This window comes from Stenella coeruleoalba, assembly GCF_951394435.1.
Source record: "Stenella coeruleoalba genome assembly, contig: scaffold_50, whole genome shotgun sequence".
NCBI classification, from domain to species: domain Eukaryota; kingdom Metazoa; phylum Chordata; class Mammalia; order Artiodactyla; family Delphinidae; genus Stenella; species Stenella coeruleoalba.
In genome coordinates this window covers 1,724,852-1,744,754 of record NW_027645987.1, presented here as the reverse complement: position 1 = coordinate 1,744,754, position 19,903 = coordinate 1,724,852, and the positions used below count along the sequence as shown (strand labels likewise).

Here is a 19,903-nt window from a genome sequence, read left to right as displayed (position 1 = left end):
TCTCATTGGTTCTCGCTATTCCTGTTCATCTTCCGCAGAAATTGCAAACTGGGCCAAACAGGAGGTTAAAGGCGCTGACTCTCCAAGTGGGGAGAGTGTTAGTAAAGCGTCTGGAATGTTGCACCCGAGTACCAGGGGAGGAAAACTGAGACATATTTGAACACGTCTCCCGTTCACATGGTTGATCATACTTGGGTTCCACATGCATGTTTTAGCTGAAGGAAGAATACCTTAAACCTGGAGAGTTGAGACCCGTGTAATGGGTACCATGCAATATGACTTCAAAGGGTCTTCATTTGCTCACCGAACCTCTCCAATCCTATCACTGCTGCGTTTATGCCCCTGTACACATGCTTGATTCTCTTTCGGAGACATAGCAATCCATAGGTTTTAAGATACTTACTAGTCAGGTACATTCTTAGGCGTTTAATATGCGGTGTTGAGTCCATTTCGTTGAGCAAGGAGTAGCTCTTGTCTATTCCATATTTGACTTAAGGAACTTTATCTGTGCTCATTTCAATCTCTGGTTTTATGCAGCACCCCAACTCACCTTTACCCTTAAGCAAGCATAAGTTGGTTTTCTAAATTTGAGACCCTGTTCTGTTCTGTAATTCAGTTCCTGTGTAGCCAAGTTTACATTCCGTGTATTACTGATATCTTATGATGTTTCTTTTTCTGTGTGACTTACTTCAGTTAGAATCATCATACCTGAATCCACTCATTGTGCTGCTAAGGGCCTGATGACACAGATTTCATTGCTGAGTGATATTGCTTTGTAAGTAAATACCACAACTTCTTTATCCATTTTTCACTTTCTGCGATGTTGAACTTGTACTGTAAACGAGGTTCTTGTAAACAGAGGCGTCCCAAACTTTGGGGTGGCTGTGTCTTTTTGATTTTAATTTCCCTAAGCTATAGGACCATAAGTGGCAGTGCCCTAGGCTCTGTTGCTTTGTTTTTTAGATGTTTCAGGAAACACCATACACTTCTCCCGAGTGTCTGTTGGCAATTTACATCCCGCCCATCAGCATAACAAGGCTCCCAGTTCTCCATGGCCTGTCCTGCCTTTCTGGATTTTACACTTTTTTCAGATGGCCCTTTTGACCGGGGGGAAGTGAGACTTCATTGTAGTGCAGATTTCCTTTGCAAGCTTGCTTGGTTGGCCAAAAAGGGCGTATGCGTTTTTTCCTGAATATATTCAGGAAAAAACGCATACGCCCTTTTTGGCCAAGTGCATCATTGTGGACGTTCTGCCTCTTTTCCTATGCTTTCAATGCAATTCCAGTCTACCTCCTGAAATCGGTTTCCTGCAATTCTGCCCCGCTTTCAAGTCCTCTTGGCAGCCTTACTTCAGTCTATTTTTGGGCGATAGCTGTCATTTATAACTCTGCAGGTTTGTGAATTACAGTGCCCCTGAGCTCCTTTCTTCAACTCGCTTTCTTGTGACCTGGCCGCAACACCGCAGGATGGCTTCAGGCCCTAATCTGGTTCCGGCCCGGCACGCTGAGCCTTTGGTTATTTCCTCTTCCTGGTGGGAAATGAGAGTTAAATTTGCCCGTCCAGACACCTCCAGCTAGTCTCTCATTGGTTCTCGCTATTCCTGCTCATCTTCCGCAGAAATTGCAAAATGGGCCAAACAGGAGGTTAAAGGCGCTGACTCTCCAAGTGGGGAGAGTGTTAGTAAAGCGTCTGGAATGTTGCACCTGAGTACCAGGGGAGGAAAACTGAGACATATTTGAACACGTCTCCCGTTCACATGGTTGATCATACTTGGGTTCCACATGCATGTTTTAGCTGAAGGAAGAATACCTTAAACCTGGAGAGTTGAGACCCGTGTAATGGGTACCATGCAATATGACTTCGAAGGGTCTTCATTTGCTCACTGTACCTCTCCAATCCTATCACTGCTGCGTTTATGCCCCTGTACACATGCTTGATTCTCTTTCGGAGACATAGCAATCCATAGGTTTTAAGATACTTACTAGTCAGGTACATTCTTAGGCGTTTAATATGCGGTGTTGAGTCCATTTCGTTGAGCAAGGAGTAGCTCTTGTCTATTCCATATTTGACTTAAGGAACTTTATCTGTGCTCATTTCAATCTCTGGTTTTATGCAGCACCCCAACTCACCTTTACCCTTAAGCAAGCATAAGTTGGTTTTCTAAATTTGAGACCCTGTTCTGTTCTGTAATTCAGTTCCTGTGTAGCCAAGTTTACATTCCGTGTATTACTGATATCTTATGATGTTTCTTTTTCTGTGTGACTTACTTCAGTTAGAATCATCATACCTGAATCCACTCATTGTGCTGCTAAGGGCCTGATGACACAGATTTCATTGCTGAGTGATATTGCTTTGTAAGTAAATACCACAACTTCTTTATCCATTTTTCACTTTCTGCGATGTTGAACTTGTACTGTAAACGAGGTTCTTGTAAACAGAGGCGTCCCAAACTTTGGGGTGGCTGTGTCTTTTTGATTTTAATTTCCCTAAGCTATAGGACCATAAGTGGAAGTGCCCTAGGCTCTGTTGCTTTGTTTTTTAGATGTTTCAGGAAACACCATACACTTCTCCCGAGTGTCTGTTGGCAATTTACATCCCGCCCATCAGCATAACAAGGCTCCCAGTTCTCCATGGCCTGTCCTGACTTTCTGGATTTTACACTTTTTTCAGATGGCCCTTTTGACCGGGGGGAAGTGAGACTTCATTGTAGTGCAGATTTCCTTTGCAAGCTTGCTTGGTTGGCCAAAAAGGGCGTATGCGTTTTTTCCTGAATATATTCAGGAAAAAACGCATACGCCCTTTTTGGCCAAGTGCATCATTGTGGACGTTCTGCCTCTTTTCCTATGCTTTCAATGCAATTCCAGTCTACCTCCTGAAATAGGTTTCCTGCAATTCTGCCCCGCTTTCAAGTCCTCTTGGCAGCCTTACTTCAGTCTATTTTTGGACGATAGCTGTCATTTATAACTCTGCAGGTTTGTGAATTACAGTGCCCCTGAGCTCCTTTCTTCAACTCGCTTTCTTTTGAGCTGGCCGCAACACCGCAGGATGGCTTCAGGCCCTAATCTGGTTCCGGCCCGGCACGCTGAGCCTTTGGTTAATTCCTCTTCCTGGTGGGAAATGAGAGTTAAATTTGCCCGTCCAGACACCTCCAACTAGCCTCTCATTGGTTCTCGCTATTCCTGTTCATCTTCCGCAGAAATTGCAAACTGGGCCAAACAGGAGGTTAAAGGGACTGACTCTCCAAGTGGGGAGAGTGTTAGTAAAGCGTCTGGAATGTTGCACCCGAGTACCAAGGGAGGAAAACTGAGACATATTTGAACACGTCTCCCGATCACATGGTTGATCATACTCTAGGTTCCACACGCATGTTTTAGCTGAAGGAAGAATACCTTAAACCTGGGTAGTTGAAACCCGTGGAATGGGTACCATGCAATATGACTTCAAAGGGTCTTCATTTGCTCACCGAACCTCTCCAATCCTATCACTGCTGCGTTTATGCCCCTGTACACATGCTTCATTCTCTTTCGGAGACATAGCAATCCATAGGTTTTAAGATACTTACTAGTCAGGTACATTCTTAGGCGTTTAATATGGGGTGTTGAGTCCATTTCGTTGAGCAAGGAGTAGCTCTTGTCTATTCCATATTTGGCTTAAGGAACTTTATCTGTGCTCATTTCAATCTCTGGTTTTATGCAGCACCCCAACTCACCTTTACCCTTAAGCAAGAATAAGTTGGTTTTCTAAATTTGAGACCCTGTTCTGTTCTGTAATTCAGTTCCTGTGTAGCCAAGTTTACATTCCGTGTATTACTGATATCTTATGATGTTTCTTTTTCTGTGTGACTTATTTCAGTTAGAATCATCATACCTGAATCCACTCATTGTGCTGCTAAGGGTCTAATGACATAGATTTCATTGCTGAGTGATACTGCATTGTACGTAAATACCACAACTTCTTTATCCATTTTTCACTTTCTGTGATATTGAACTTGTACGGTAAACGAGGTTCTTGTAAACAGAGGCGTCCCAAACTTTGGGGTGGCTGTGTCTTTTTGATTTTAATTTCCCTAAGCTATAGGACCATAAGTGGCAGTGCCCTAGGCTCTGTTGCTTTGTTTTTTAGATGTTTCAGGAAACACCATACACTTCTCTCAAGTGTCTGTTGGCAATTTACATCTGGCCCATCAGCATAACAAGGCTCCCAGTTCTCCATGGCCTGTCCTGCCTTTCTGGATTTTACACTTTTTTCAGATGGCCCTTTTGACCGGGGGGAAGTGAGACTTCATTGTAGTGCAGATTTCCTTTGCAAGCTTGCTTGGTTGGCCAAAAAGGGCGTATGCGTTTTTTCCTGAATATATTCAGGAAAAAACGCATACGCCCTTTTTGGCCAAGTGCATCATTGTGGACGTTCTGCCTCTTTTCCTATGCTTTCAATGCAATTCCAGTCTACCTCCTGAAATCGGTTTCCTGCAATTCTGCCCCGCTTTCAAGTCCTCTTGGCAGCCTTACTTCAGTCTATTTTTGGACGATAGCTGTCATTTATAACTCTGCAGGTTTCTGAATTACAGTGCCCCTGAACTCCTTTCTTCAACTCGCTTTCTTGTGACCTGGCCGCAACACCGCAGGATGGCTTCAGGCCCTAATCTGGTTCCGGCCCGGCACGCTGAGCCTTTGGTTATTTCCTCTTCCTGGTGGGAAATGAGAGTTAAATTTGCCCGTCCAGACACCTCCAGCTAGTCTCTCATTGGTTCTCGCTATTCCTGTTCATCTTCCGCAGAAATTGCAAACTGGGCCAAACAGGAGGTTAAAGGCGCTGACTCTCCAAGTGGGGAGAGTGTTAGTAAAGCGTCTGGAATGTTGCACCGGAGTACCAGGGGAGGAAAACTGAGACATATTTTAACACGTCTCCCGTTCACATGGTTGATCATACTTGGGTTCCCCATGCATGTTTTAGCTGAAGGAAGAATACCTTAAACCTGGAGAGTTGAGACCCGTGTAATGGGTACCATGCAATATGACTTCAAAGGGTCTTCATTTGCTCACCGAACCTCTCCAATCCTATCACTGCTGCGTTTATGCCCCTGTACACATGCTTGATTCTCTTTCGGAGACATAGCAATCCATAGGTTTTAAGATACTTACTAGTCAGGTACATTCTTAGGCGTTTAATATGCGGTGTTGAGTCCATTTCGTTGAGCAAGGAGTAGCTCTTGTCTATTCCATATTTGACTTAAGGAACTTTATCTGTGCTCATTTCAATCTCTGGTTTTATGCAGCACCCCAACTCACCTTTCCCCTTAAGCAAGCATAAGTTGGTTTTCTAAATTTGAGACCCTGTTCTGTTCTATAATTCAGTTCCTGTGTAGCCAAGTTTACATTCCGTGTATTACTGATATCTTATGATGTTTCTTTTTCTGTGTGACTTACTTCAGTTAGAATCATCATACCTGAATCCACTCATTGTGCTGCTAAGGGCCTGATGACACAGATTTCATTGCTGAGTGATATTGCTTTGTAAGTAAATACCACAACTTCTTTATCCATTTTTCACTTTCTGCGATGTTGAACTTGTACTGTAAACGAGGTTCTTGTAAACGGAGGCGTCCCAAACTTTGGGGTGGCTGTGTCTTTTTGATTTTAATTTCCCTAAGCTATAGGACCATAAGTGGCAGTGCCCTAGGCTCTGTTGCTTTGTTTTTTAGATGTTTCAGGAAACACCATACACTTCTCCCGAGTGTCTGTTGGCAATTTACATCCCGCCCATCAGCATAACAAGGCTCCCAGTTCTCCATGGCCTGTCCTGCCTTTCTGGATTTTACACTTTTTTCAGATGGCCCTTTTGACCGGGGGGAAGTGAGACTTCATTGTAGTGCAGATTTCCTTTGCAAGCTTGCTTGGTTGGCCAAAAAGGGCGTATGCGTTTTTTCCTGAGTATATTCAGGAAAAAACACATACGCCCTTTTTGGCCAAGTGCATCATTGTGGACGTTCTGCCTCTTTTCCTATGCTTTCAATGCAATTCCAGTCTACCTCCTGAAATCGGTTTCCTGCAATTCTGCCCCGCTTTCAAGTCCTCTTGGCAGCCTTACTTCAGTCTATTTTTGGACGATAGCTGTCATTTATAACTCTGCAGGTTTGTGAATTACAGTGCCCCTGAGCTCCTTTCTTCAACTCGCTTTCTTTTGAGCTGGCCGCAACACCGCAGGATGGCTTCAGGCCCTAATCTGGTTCCGGTACGGCGCGCTGAGACTTTGGTTATTTCCTCTTCCTGGTGGGAAATGAGAGTTAAATTTGCCCGTCCAGACACCTCCAGCTAGCCTCTCATTGGTTCTCGCTATTCCTGTTCATCTTCCACAGAAATTGCAAACTGGGCCAAACAGGAGGTTAAAGGCGCTGACTCTCCAAGTGGGGAGAGTGTTAGTAAAGCGTCTGGAATGTTGCACCCGAGTACCAGGGGAGGAAAACTGAGACATATTTGAACACGTCTCCCGTTCACATGGTTGATCATACTTGGGTTCCACATGCATGTTTTAGCTGAAGGAAGAATACCTTAAACCTGGAGAGTTGAGACCCGTGTAATGGGTACCATGCAATATGACTTCAAAGGGTCTTCATTTGCTCACCGAACCTCTCCAATCCTATCACTGCTGCGTTTATGCCCCTGTACACATGCTTGATTCTCTTTCGGAGACATAGCAATCCATAGGTTTTAAGATACTTACTAGTCAGGTACATTCTTAGGCGTTTAATATGCGGTGTTGAGTCCATTTCGTTGAGCAAGGAGTAGCTCTTGTCTATTCCATATTTGACTTAAGGAACTTTATCTGTGCTCATTTCAATCTCTGGTTTTATGCAGCACCCCAACTCACCTTTACCCTTAAGCAAGCATAAGTTGGTTTTCTAAATTTGAGACCCTGTTCTGTTCTGTAATTCAGTTCCTGTGTAGCCAAGTTTACATTCCGTGTATTACTGATATCTTACGATGTTTCTTTTTCTGTGTGACTTATTTCAGTTAGAATCATCATACCTGAATCCACTCATTGTGATGCTAAGGGCCTGATGACATAGATTTCATTGCTGAGTGATATTGCTTTGTAAGTAAATACCACAGCTTCTTTATCCATTTTTCACTTTCTGCGATGTTGAACTTGTACTGTAAACGAGGTTCTTGTAAACAGAGGCGTCCCAAACTTTGGGGTGGCTGTGTCTTTTTGATTTTAATTTCCCTAAGCTATAGGACCATAAGTGGCAGTGCCCTAGGCTCTGTTGCTTTGTTTTTTAGATGTTTCAGGAAACACCATACACTTCTCCCGAGTGTCTGTTGGCAATTTACATCCCGCCCATCAGCATAACAAGGCTCCCAGTTCTCCATGGCCTGTCCTGCCTTTCTGGATTTTACACTTTTTTCAGATGGCCCTTTTGACCGGGGGGAAGTGAGACTTCATTGTAGTGCAGATTTCCTTTGCAAGCTTGCTTGGTTGGCCAAAAAGGGCGTATGCGTTTTTTCCTGAATATATTCAGGAAAAAACGCATACGCCCTTTTTGGCCAAGTGCATCATTGTGGACGTTCTGCCTCTTTTCCTATGCTTTCAATGCAATTCCAGTCTACCTCCTGAAATCGGTTTCCTGCAATTCTGCCCCGCTTTCAAGTCCTCTTGGCAGCCTTACTTCAGTCTATTTTTGGACGATAGCTGTCATTTATAACTCTGCAGGTTTGTGAATTACAGTGCCCCTGAGCTCCTTTCTTCAACTCGCTTTCTTGTGACCTGGCCGCAACACCGCAGGATGTCTTCAGGCCCTAATCTGGTTCCGGCCCGGCATGCTGAGCCTTTGGTTAATTCCTCTTCCTGGTGGGAAATGAGAGTTAAATTTGCCCGTCCAGACACCTCCAGCTAGCCTCTCATTGGTTCTCGCTATTCCTGTTCATCTTCCGCAGAAATTGCAAACTGGGCCAAACAGGAGGTTAAAGGCGCTGACTCTCCAAGTGGGGAGAGTGTTAGTAAAGCGTCTGGAATGTTGCACCCGAGTACCAGGGGAGGAAAACTGAGACATATTTGAACACGTCTCCCGTTCACATGGTTGATCATACTTGGGTTCCACATGCATGTTTTAGCTGAAGGAAGAATACCTTAAACCTGGAGAGTTGAGACCCGTGTAATGGGTACCATGCAATATGACTTCAAAGGGTCTTCATTTGCTCACCGAACCTCTCCAATCCTATCACTGCTGCGTTTATGCCCCTGTACACATGCTTGATTCTCTTTCAGAGACATAGCAATCCATAGGTTTTAAGATACTTACTAGTCAGGTACATTCTTAGGCGTTTAATATGCGGTGTTGAGTCCATTTCGTTGAGCAAGGAGTAGCTCTTGTCTATTCCATATTTGACTTAAGGAACTTTATCTGTGCTCATTTCAATCTCTGGTTTTATGCAGCACCCCAACTCACCTTTACCCTTAAGCAAGCATAAGTTGGTTTTCTAAATTTGAGACCCTGTTCTGTTCTGTAATTCAGTTCCTGTGTAGCCAAGTTTACATTCCGTGTATTACTGATATCTTATGATGTTTCTTTTTCTGTGTGACTTACTTCAGTTAGGATCATCATACCTGAATCCACTCATTGTGCTGCTAAGGGCCTGATGACACAGATTTCATTGCTGAGTGATATTGCTTTGTAAGTAAATACCACAACTTCTTTATCCATTTTTCACTTTCTGCGATGTTGAACTTGTACTGTAAACGAGGTTCTTGTAAACAGAGGCGTCCCAAACTTTGGGGTGGCTGTGTCTTTTTGATTTTAATTTCCCTAAGCTATAGGACCATAAGTGGCAGTGCCCTAGGCTCTGTTGCTTTGTTTTTTAGATGTTTCAGGAAACACCATACACTTCTCCCGAGTGTCTGTTGGCAATTTACATCCCGCCCATCAGCATAACAAGGCTCCCAGTTCTCCATGGCCTGTCCTGCCTTTCTGGATTTTACACTTTTTTCAGATGGCCCTTTTGACCGGGGGGAAGTGAGACTTCATTGTAGTGCAGATTTCCTTTGCAAGCTTGCTTGGTTGGCCAAAAAGTGCGTATGCATTTTTTCCTGAATATATTCAGGAAAAAACGCATACGCCCTTTTTGGCCAAGTGCATCATTGTGGACGTTCTGCCTCTTTTCCTATGCTTTCAATGCAATTCCAGTCTACCTCCTGAAATCGGTTTCCTGCAATTCTGCCCCGCTTTCAAGTCCTCTTGGCAGCCTTACTTCAGTCTATTTTTGGACGATAGCTGTCATTTATAACTCTGCAGGTTTGTGAATTACAGTGCCCCTGAGCTCCTTTCTTCAACTCGCTTTCTTGTGACCTGGCCGCAACACCGCAGGATGTCTTCAGGCCCTAATCTGGTTCCGGCCCGGCGCGCTGAGCCTTTGGTTAATTCCTCTTCCTGGTGGGAAATGAGAGTTAAATTTGCCCGTCCAGACACCTCCAGCTAGCCTCTCATTGGTTCTCGCTATTCCTGTTCATCTTCCGCAGAAATTGCAAACTGGGCCAAACAGGAGGTTAAAGGCGCTGACTCTCCAAGTGGGGAGAGTGTTAGTAAAGCGTCTGGAATGTTGCACCCGAGTACCAGGGGAGGAAAACTGAGACATATTTGAACACGTCTCCCGTTCACATGGTTGATCATACTTGGGTTCCACATGCATGTTTTAGCTGAAGGAAGAATACCTTAAACCTGGAGAGTTGAGACCCGTGTAATGGGTACCATGCAATATGATTTCAAAGGGTCTTCATTTGCTCACCGAACCTCTCCAATCCTATCACTGCTGCGTTTATGCCCCTGTACACATGCTTGATTCTCTTTCGGAGACATAGCAATCCATAGGTTTTAAGATACTTACTAGTCAGGTACATTCTTAGGCGTTTAATATGCGGTGTTGAGTCCATTTCGTTGAGCAAGGAGTAGCTCTTGTCTATTCCATATTTGACTTAAGGAACTTTATCTGTGCTCATTTCAATCTCTGGTTTTATGCAGCACCCCAACTCACCTTTACCCTTAAGCAAGCATAAGTTGGTTTTCTAAATTTGAGACCCTGTTCTGTTCTGTAATTCAGTTCCTGTGTAGCCAAGTTTACATTCCGTGTATTACTGATATCTTATGATGTTTCTTTTTCTGTGTGACTTACTTCAGTTAGGATCATCATACCTGAATCCACTCATTGTGCTGCTAAGGGCCTGATGACACAGATTTCATTGCTGAGTGATATTGCTTTGTAAGTAAATACCACAACTTCTTTATCCATTTTTCACTTTCTGCGATGTTGAACTTGTACTGTAAACGAGGTTCTTGTAAACAGAGGCGTCCCAAACTTTGGGGTGGCTGTGTCTTTTTGATTTTAATTTCCCTAAGCTATAGGACCATAAGTGGCAGTGCCCTAGGCTCTGTTGCTTTGTTTTTTAGATGTTTCAGGAAACACCATACACTTCTCCCGAGTGTCTGTTGGCAATTTACATCCCGCCCATCAGCATAACAAGGCTCCCAGTTCTCCATGGCCTGTCCTGCCTTTCTGGATTTTACACTTTTTTCAGATGGCCCTTTTGACCGGGGGGAAGTGAGACTTCATTGTAGTGCAGATTTCCTTTGCAAGCTTGCTTGGTTGGCCAAAAAGGGCGTATGCGTTTTTTCCTGAATATATTCAGGAAAAAACGCATACGCCCTTTTTGGCCAAGTGCATCATTGTGGACGTTCTGCCTCTTTTCCTATGCTTTCAATGCAATTCCAGTCTACCTCCTGAAATCGGTTTCCTGCAATTCTGCCCCGCTTTCAAGTCCTCTTGGCAGCCTTACTTCAGTCTATTATTGGACGATAGCTGTCATTTATAACTCTGCAGGTTTGTGAATTACAGTGCCCCTGAACTCCTTTCTTCAACTCGCTTTCTTTTGAGCTGGCCGCAACACCGCAGGATGGCTTCAGGCCCTAATCTGGTTCCGGTACGGCGCGCTGACACTTTGGTTATTTCCTCTTCCTGGTGGGAAATGAGAGTTAAATTTGCCCGTCCAGACACCTCCAGCTAGCCTCTCATTGGTTCTCGCTATTCCTGTTCATCTTCCGCAGAAATTGCCAACTGGGCCAAACAGGAGGTTAAAGGCGCTGACTCTCCAAGTGGGGAGAGTGTTAGTAAAGCGTCTGGAATGTTGCACCCGAGTACCAGGGGAGGAAAACTGAGACATATTTGAACACGTCTCCCGTTCACATGGTTGATCATACTTGGGTTCCACATGCATGTTTTAGCTGAAGGAAGAATACCTTAAACCTGGAGAGTTGAGACCCGTGTAAAGGGTACCATGCAATATGACTTCAAAGGGTCTTCATTTGCTCACCGAACCTCTCCAATCCTATCACTGCTGCGTTTATGCCCCTGTACACATGCTTGATTCTCTTTCGGAGACATAGCAATCCATAGGTTTTAAGATACTTACTAGTCAGGTACATTCTTAGGCGTTTAATATGCGGTGTTGAGTCCATTTCGTTGAGCAAGGAGTAGCTCTTGTCTATTCCATATTTGACTTAAGGAACTTTATCTGTGCTCATTTCAATCTCTGGTTTTATGCAGCACCCCAACTCACCTTTACCCTTAAGCAAGCATAAGTTGGTTTTCTAAATTTGAGACCCTGTTCTGTTCTGTAATTCAGTTCCTGTGTAGCCAAGTTTACATTCCGTGTATTACTGATATCTTACGATGTTTCTTTTTCTGTGTGACTTATTTCAGTTAGAATCATCATACCTGAATCCACTCATTGTGATGCTAAGGGCCTGATGACATAGATTTCATTGCTGAGTGATATTGCTTTGTAAGTAAATACCACAACTTCTTTATCCATTTTTCACTTTCTGCGATGTTGAACTTGTACTGTAAACGAGGTTCTTGTAAACAGAGGCGTCCCAAACTTTGGGGTGGCTGTGTCTTTTTGATTTTAATTTCCCTAAGCTATAGGACCATAAGTGGCAGTGCCCTAGGCTCTGTTGCTTTGTTTTTTAGATGTTTCAGGAAACACCATACACTTCTCCCGAGTGTCTGTTGGCAATTTACATCCCGCCCATCAGCATAACAAGGCTCCCAGTTCTCCATGGCCTGTCCTGCCTTTCTGGATTTTACACTTTTTTCAGATGGCCCTTTTGACCGGGGGGAAGTGAGACTTCATTGTAGTGCAGATTTCCTTTGCAAGCTTGCTTGGTTGGCCAAAAAGGGCGTATGCGTTTTTTCCTGAATATATTCAGGAAAAAACGCATACGCCCTTTTTGGCCAAGTGCATCATTGTGGACGTTCTGCCTCTTTTCCTATGCTTTCAATGCAATTCCAGTCTACCTCCTGAAATCGGTTTCCTGCAATTCTGCCCCGATTTCAAGTCCTCTTGGCAGCCTTACTTCAGTCTATTTTTGGACGATAGCTGTCATTTATAACTCTGCAGGTTTGTGAATTACAGTGCCCCTGAGCTCCTTTCTTCAACTCGCTTTCTTGTGACCTGGCCGCAACACCGCAGGATGTCTTCAGGCCCTAATCTGGTTCCGGCCCGGCATGCTGAGCCTTTGGTTAATTCCTCTTCCTGGTGGGAAATGAGAGTTAAATTTGCCCGTCCAGACACCTCCAGCTAGCCTCTCATTGGTTCTCGCTATTCCTGTTCATCTTCCGCAGAAATTGCAAACTGGGCCAAACAGGAGGTTAAAGGCGCTGACTCTCCAAGTGGGGAGAGTGTTAGTAAAGCGTCTGGAATGTTGCACCCGAGTACCAGGGGAGGAAAACTGAGACATATTTGAACACGTCTCCCGTTCACATGGTTGATCATACTTGGGTTCCACATGCATGTTTTAGCTGAAGGAAGAATACCTTAAACCTGGAGAGTTGAGACCCGTGTAATGGGTACCATGCAATATGACTTCAAAGGGTCTTCATTTGCTCACCGAACCTCTCCAATCCTATCACTGCTGCGTTTATGCCCCTGTACACATGCTTGATTCTCTTTCGGAGACATAGCAATCCATAGGTTTTAAGATACTTACTAGTCAGGTACATTCTTAGGCGTTTAATATGCGGTGTTGAGTCCATTTCGTTGAGCAAGGAGTAGCTCTTGTCTATTCCATATTTGACTTAAGGAACTTTATCTGTGCTCATTTCAATCTCTGGTTTTATGCAGCACCCCAACTCACCTTTACCCTTAAGCAAGCATAAGTTGGTTTTCTAAATTTGAGACCCTGTTCTGTTCTGTAATTCAGTTCCTGTGTAGCCAAGTTTACATTCCGTGTATTACTGATATCTTATGATGTTTCTTTTTCTGTGTGACTTACTTCAGTTAGAATCATCATACCTGAATCCACTCATTGTGCTGCTAAGGGCCTGATGACACAGATTTCATTGCTGAGTGATATTGCTTTGTAAGTAAATACCACAACTTCTTTATCCATTTTTCACTTTCTGCGATGTTGAACTTGTACTGTAAACGAGGTTCTTGTAAACAGAGGCGTCCCAAACTTTTGGGTGGCTGTGTCTTTTTGATTTTAATTTCCCTAAGCTATAGGACCATAAGTGGCAGTGCCCTAGGCTCTGTTGCTTTGTTTTTTAGATGTTTCAGGAAACACCATACACTTCTCCCGAGTGTCTGTTGGCAATTTACATCCCGCCCATCAGCATAACAAGGCTCCCAGTTCTCCATGGCCTGTCCTGCCTTTCTGGATTTTACACTTTTTTCAGATGGCCCTTTTGACCGGGGGGAAGTGAGACTTCATTGTAGTGCAGATTTCTTTGCAAGCTTGCTTGGTTGGCCAAAAAGGGCGTATGAATTTTTTCCTGAATATATTCAGGAAAAAACGCATACGCCGTTTTAGGCCAAGTGCATCATTGTGGACATTCTGCCTCTTTTCCTATGCTTTCAATGCAAATCCAGTCTACCTCCTGAAATCGGTTTCCTGCAATTCTGCCCCGCTTTCAAGTCCTCTTGGCAGCCTTACTTCAGTCTATTTGTGGACGATAGCTGTCATTTATAACTCTGCACGTTTGTGAATTACAGTGCCCCTGAGCTCCTTTCTTCAACTCGCTTTCTTGTGACCTGGCCGCAACACCGCAGGATGTCTTCAGGCCCTAATCTGGTTCCGGCCCGGCATGCTGAGCCTTTGGTTAATTCCTCTTCCTGGTGGGAAATGAGAGTTAAATTTGCCCGTCCAGACACCTCCAGCTAGCCTCTCATTGGTTCTCGCTATTCCTGTTCATCTTCCGCAGAAATTGCAAACTGGGCCAAACAGGAGGTTAAAGGGACTGACTCTCCAAGTGGGGAGAGTGTTAGTAAAGCGTCTGGAATGTTGCACCCGAGTACCAGGGGAGGAAAACTGAGACATATTTGAACACGTCTCCCGATCACATGGTTGATCATACTCTAGGTTCCACATGCATGTTTTAGCTGAAGGAAGAATACCTTAAACCTGGAGAGTTGAGACCCGTGGAATGGGTACCATGCAATATGACTTCAAAGGGTCTTCATTTGCTCACCGAACCTCTCCAATCCTATCAGTGCTGCGTTTATGCCCCTGTACACATGCTTGATTCTCTTTCGGAGACATAGCAATCCATAGCTTTTAAGATACTTACTAGTCAGGTACATTCTTAGGCGTTTAATATGCGGTGTTGAGTCCATTTCGTTGAGCAAGGAGTAGCTCTTGTCTATTCCATATTTGGCTTAAGGAACTTTGTGCTCATTTTGATCTCTGGTTTTATGCAGCACCCCAACTCACCTTTCCCCTTAAGCAAGCATAAGTTGGTTTTCTAAATTTGAGACCCTGTTCTGTTCTGTAATTCAGTTCCTGTGTAGCCAAGTTTACATTCTGTGTATTACTGATATCTTATGATGTTTCTTTTTCTGTGTGACTTATTTCAGTTAGAATCATCGTACCTGAATCCACTCATTATGCTGCTACGGACCTGATGACACAGATTTCATTGCTGAGTGATACTGCATTGTAAGTAAATACCACAAGTTCTTTATCCATTTTTCACTTTCTGTGATGTTGAACGTGTACGGTAAATGATGTTCTTGTAAACAGAGGCGTCCCAAAATTTGGGGTGGCTGTGTCTTTTTGATTTTAATTTCCCTAAGCTATAGGACCATAAGTGGAAGTGCCCTAGGCTCTGTTGCTTTGTTTTTTAGATGTTTCAGGAAACACCATACACTTCTCCCAAGTGTCTGTTGGCAATTTACATCCCGCCCATCAGCATAACAAGGCTCCCAGTTCTCAATGGCCTGTTGCCTTTCTGGATTTTACACTTTTTTCAGATGGCCCTTTTGACCGGGGGGAAGTGAGACTTCATTGTAGTGCAGATTTCCTTTGCAAGCTTGCTTGGTTGGCCAAAAAGGGCGTATGCGTTTTTTCCTGAATATATTCAGGAAAAAACGCATACGCCCTTTTTGGCCAAGTGCATCATTGTGGACGTTCTGCCTCTTTTCCTATGCTTTCAATGCAATTCCAGTCTACCTCCTGAAATCGGTTTCCTGCAATTCTGCCCCGCTTTCAAGTCCTCTTGGCAGCCTTACTTCAGTCTATTTTTGGACGATAGTTGTCATTTATAACTCTGCAGGTTTGTGAATTACAGTGCCCCTGAGCTCCTTTCTTCAACTCGCTTTCTTGTGACCTGGCCGCAACACCGCAGGATGTCTTCAGGCCCTAATCTGGTTCCGGCACGGCACGCTGAGCCTTTGGTTAATTCCTCTTCCTGGTGGGAAATGAGAGTTAAATTTGCCTGTCCAGACACCTCCAGCTAGTCTCTCATTGGTTCTCGCTATTCCTGTTCATCTTCCGCAGAAATTGCAAACTGTGCCAAACAGGAGGTTAAAGGCGCTGACTCTCCAAGTGGGGAGAGTGTTAGTAAAGCGTCTGGAATGTTGCACCCGACTACCAGGGGAGGAAAACTGAGACATATTTGAACACGTCTCCCGTTCACATGGTTGATCATACTCTGGGTTCCACATGCATGTTTTAGCTGAAGGAAGAATACCTTAAACCTGGACAGTTGCGACCCGTGGAATGGGTACCATGCAATATGACTTCAAAGGGTCTTCATTTGCTCACCGAACCTCTCCAATCCTATCACTGCTGCGTTTATGCCCCTGTACACATGCTTGATTCTCTTTTGGAGGCATAGCAATCCATAGGTTTTAAGATACTTACTAGTCAGGTACATTGTTAGGCGTTTAATATGGGGTTTTGAGTCCATTTTGTTGAGCAAGGAGTAGCTCTTGTCTATTCCATATTTGGCTTAAGGAACTTTATCTGTGCTCATTTCAATCTCTGGTTTTATGCAGCACCCTAACTCACCTTTCCCCTTAAGCAAGCATAAGTTGGTTTTCTAAATTTGAGACCCTGTTCTGTTCTGTAATTCAGTTCCTGTGTAGCCAAGTTTACATTCCGTGTATTACTGATATCTTATGATGTTTCTTTTTCTGTGTGACTTATTTCAGTTAGAATCATCATACCTGAATCCTCTCATTGTGCTGCTAAGGGCCTGATGAACACAGATTTCATTGCTGAGTGATATTGCTTTGTAAGTAAATACCACAACTTCTTTATCCATTTTTCACTTTCTGCGATGTTGAACTTGTACTGTAAACGAGGTTCTTGTAAACAGAGCCGTTCCAAACTTTGGGGTGGTTGTGTCTTTTTGATTTTAATTTCCCTAAGCTATAGGACCATAAGTGGAAGTGCCCTAGGTTCTGTTGCTTTGTTTTTTAGATGTTTCAGGAAACACCATACACTTCTCCCGAGTGGTTGTTGGCAATTTACATCCCGCCCATCAGCATAACAAGGCTCCCAGTTCTCCATGGCCTGTCCTGCCTTTCTGGATTTTACACTTTTTTCAGATGGCCCTTTTGACCGGGGTGGGGGAAGTGAGACTTCATTGTAGTGCAGATTTCCTTTGCAAGCTTGCTTGGTTGGCCAAAAAGGGCGTATGCGTTTTTTCCTGAATATATTCAGGAAAAAACGCATACGCCCTTTTTGGCCAAGTGCATCATTGTGGACGTTCTGCCTCTTTTCCTATGCTTTCAATGCAATTCCAGTCTACCTCCTGAAATCGGTTTCCTGCAATTCGGCCCCGCTTTCAAGTCCTCTTGGCAGCCTTACTTCAGTCTATTTTTGGACGATAGCTGTCATTTATAACTCTGCAGGTTTGTGAATTACAGTGCCCCTGAACTCCTTTCTTCAACTCGCTTTCTTGTGACCTGGCCGCAACACCGCAGGATGGCTTCAGGCCCTAATCTGGTTCCGGCACGGCACGCTGAGCCTTTGGTTATTTCCTCTTCCTGTTGGGAAATGAGAGTTAAATTTGCCCGTCCAGACACCTCCAGCTAGCCTCTCATTGGTTCTCGCTATTCCTGTTCATCTTCCGCAGAAATTGCAAACTGGGCCAAACAGGAGGTTAAAGGGACTGACTCTCCAAGTCGGGAGAGTGTTAGTAAAGCGTCTGGAATGTTGCACCCGAGTACCAGGGGAGGAAAACTGAGACATATTTGAACACGTCTCCCGTTCACATGGTTGATCATACTCTGGGTTCCACATGCATGTTTTAGCTGAAGGAAGAATCCCTTAAACCTGGAGAGTTGAGACCCGTGTAATGGGTACCATGCAATATGACTTCAAAGGGTCTTCATTTGCTCACCGAACCTCTCCAATCCTATCACTGCTGCGTTTATGCCCCTGTACACATGCTTGATTCTCTTTTGGAGACATAGCAATCCATAGGTTTTAAGATACTTACTAGTCAGGTACATTCTTAGGCGTTTAATATGCGGTGTTGAGTCCATTTCGTTGAGCAAGGAGTAACTCTTGTCTATTCCGTATTTGGCTTAAGGAACTTTACCTGTACTCATTTCAATCTCTGGTTTTATGCAGCACCCCAACTCACCTTTCCCCTTAAGCAAGCATAAGTTGGTTTTCTAAATTTGAGACCCTGTTCTGTTTTGGAATGCAGTTCCTGTGTAGCCAAGTTTACATTTCGTGTATTAGTGATATCTTATGATGTTTCTTTTTCTGTGTGACTTATTTCAGTTAGAATCATCGTACCTGAATCCACTCATTATGCTGCTACGGGCCTGATGACATAGATTTCATTGCTGAGTGATACTGCATTGTACGTAAGTACCACAAGTTCTTTATCCATTTTTCACTTTCTGTGATATTGAACTTGTACGGTAAACGAGGTTCTTGTAAACGGAGGCGTCCCAAACTTTGGGGTGGCTGTGACTTTTTGATTTTAATTTCCCTAAGCTATAGGACCATAAGTGGAAGTGCCCTAGGCTCTGTTGCTTTGTTTTTTAGATGTTTCAGGAAACACCATACACTTCTCCCGAGTGGTTGTTGGCAATTTACATCCCGCCCATCAGCATAACAAGGCTCCCAGTTCTCCATGGCCTGTCCTGCCTTTCTGGATTTTACACTTTTTTCAGATGGCCCTTTTGACCAGGGGGAAGTGAGACTTCATTGTAGTGCAGATTTCCTTTGCAAGCTTGCTTGGTTGGCCATAAAGGGCGTATGCGTTTTTTCCTGAATATATTCAGGAAAAAACGCATACGCCCTTTTTTGCCAAGTGCATCATTGTGGACGTTCTACCTCTTTTCCTATGCTTTCAATGCAATTCCAGTCTACCTCCTGAAATCGGTTTCCTGCAATTCTGCCCCGCTTTCAAGTCCTCTTGGCAGCCTTACTTCAGTATATTTGTGGACGATAGCTGTCATTTATAACTCTGCAGGTTTGTGAATTACAGTGCCCCTGAGCTCCTTTCTTCAACTCGCTTTCTTGTGAGCTGGCCGCAACACCGCAGGATGGCTTCAGGCCCTAATCTGGTTCCGGCACGGCACGCTGAGCCTTTGGTTAATTCCTCTTCCTGGTGGGAAATGAGAGTTAAATTTGCCCGTCCAGACACCTCCAGCTAGTCTCTCATTGGTTCTTGCTATTCCTGTTCATCTTCCGCAGAAATTGCAAACTGTGCCAAACAGGAGGTTAAAGGCACTGACTCGCCAAGTGGGGAGAGTGTTAGTAAAGCGTCTGGAATGTTGCACCCGAGTACCAGGGGAGGAAAACTGAGACATATTTGAACACGTCTCCCGTTCACATGGTTGATCATACTTGGGTTCCACATGCATGTTTTAGTTGAAGGAAGAATACCTTAAACCTGGAGAGTTAAGACCCGTGTAATGGGTACCATGCAATATGACTTCAAAGGGTCTTCATTTGCTCACCGAACCTCTCCAATCCTATCACTGCTGCGTTTATGCCCCTGTACACATGCTTGATTCTCTTTCAGAGACATAGCAATCCATAGGTTTTAAGATACTTACTAGTCAGGTACATACTTAGGCGTTTAATATGCGGTGTTGAGTCCATTTCGTTGAGCAAGGAGTAGCTCTTGTCTATTCCATATTTGACTTAAGGAACTTTATCTGTGCTCATTTCAATCTCTGGTTTTATGCAGCACCCCAACTCACCTTTACCCTTAAGCAAGCATAAGTTGGTTTTCTAAATTTGAGACCCTGTTCTGTTCTGTAATTCAGTTCCTGTGTAGCCAAGTTTACATTCCGTGTATTACTGATATCTTATGATGTTTCTTTTTCTGTGTGACTTACTTCAGTTAGAATCATCATACCTGAATCCACTCATTGTGCTGCTAAGGGCCTGATGACACAGATTTCATTGCTGAGTGATATTGCTTTGTAAGTAAATACCACAACTTCTTTATCCATTTTTCACTTTCTGCGATGTTGAACTTGTACTGTAAACGAGGTTCTTGTAAACAGAGCCGTTCCAAACTTTGGGGTGGCTGTGTCTTTTTGATTTTAATTTCCCTAAGCTATAGGACCATAAGTGGAAGTGCCCTAGCCTCTGTTGCTT

At 44.0% G+C, this 19,903-nt stretch overlaps 1 long non-coding RNA gene across 6 annotated transcripts in view; it reads left to right on the top strand.

The window, feature by feature from the left end:
• Positions 1-3,873: 3,873 nt before the first annotated feature.
• LOC307181410 overlaps positions 3,874-19,903 on the top strand; it is a 1,574,020-nt gene continuing 1,557,990 nt past the window's right edge. For all 6 annotated transcript variants that reach the window (XR_013826708.1, XR_013826709.1, XR_013826710.1 and 3 more), the window contains exon 1: positions 3,874-3,938. This is a non-coding gene — a long non-coding RNA (uncharacterized lncRNA). The remainder of the gene's footprint in view (positions 3,939-19,903) is intronic.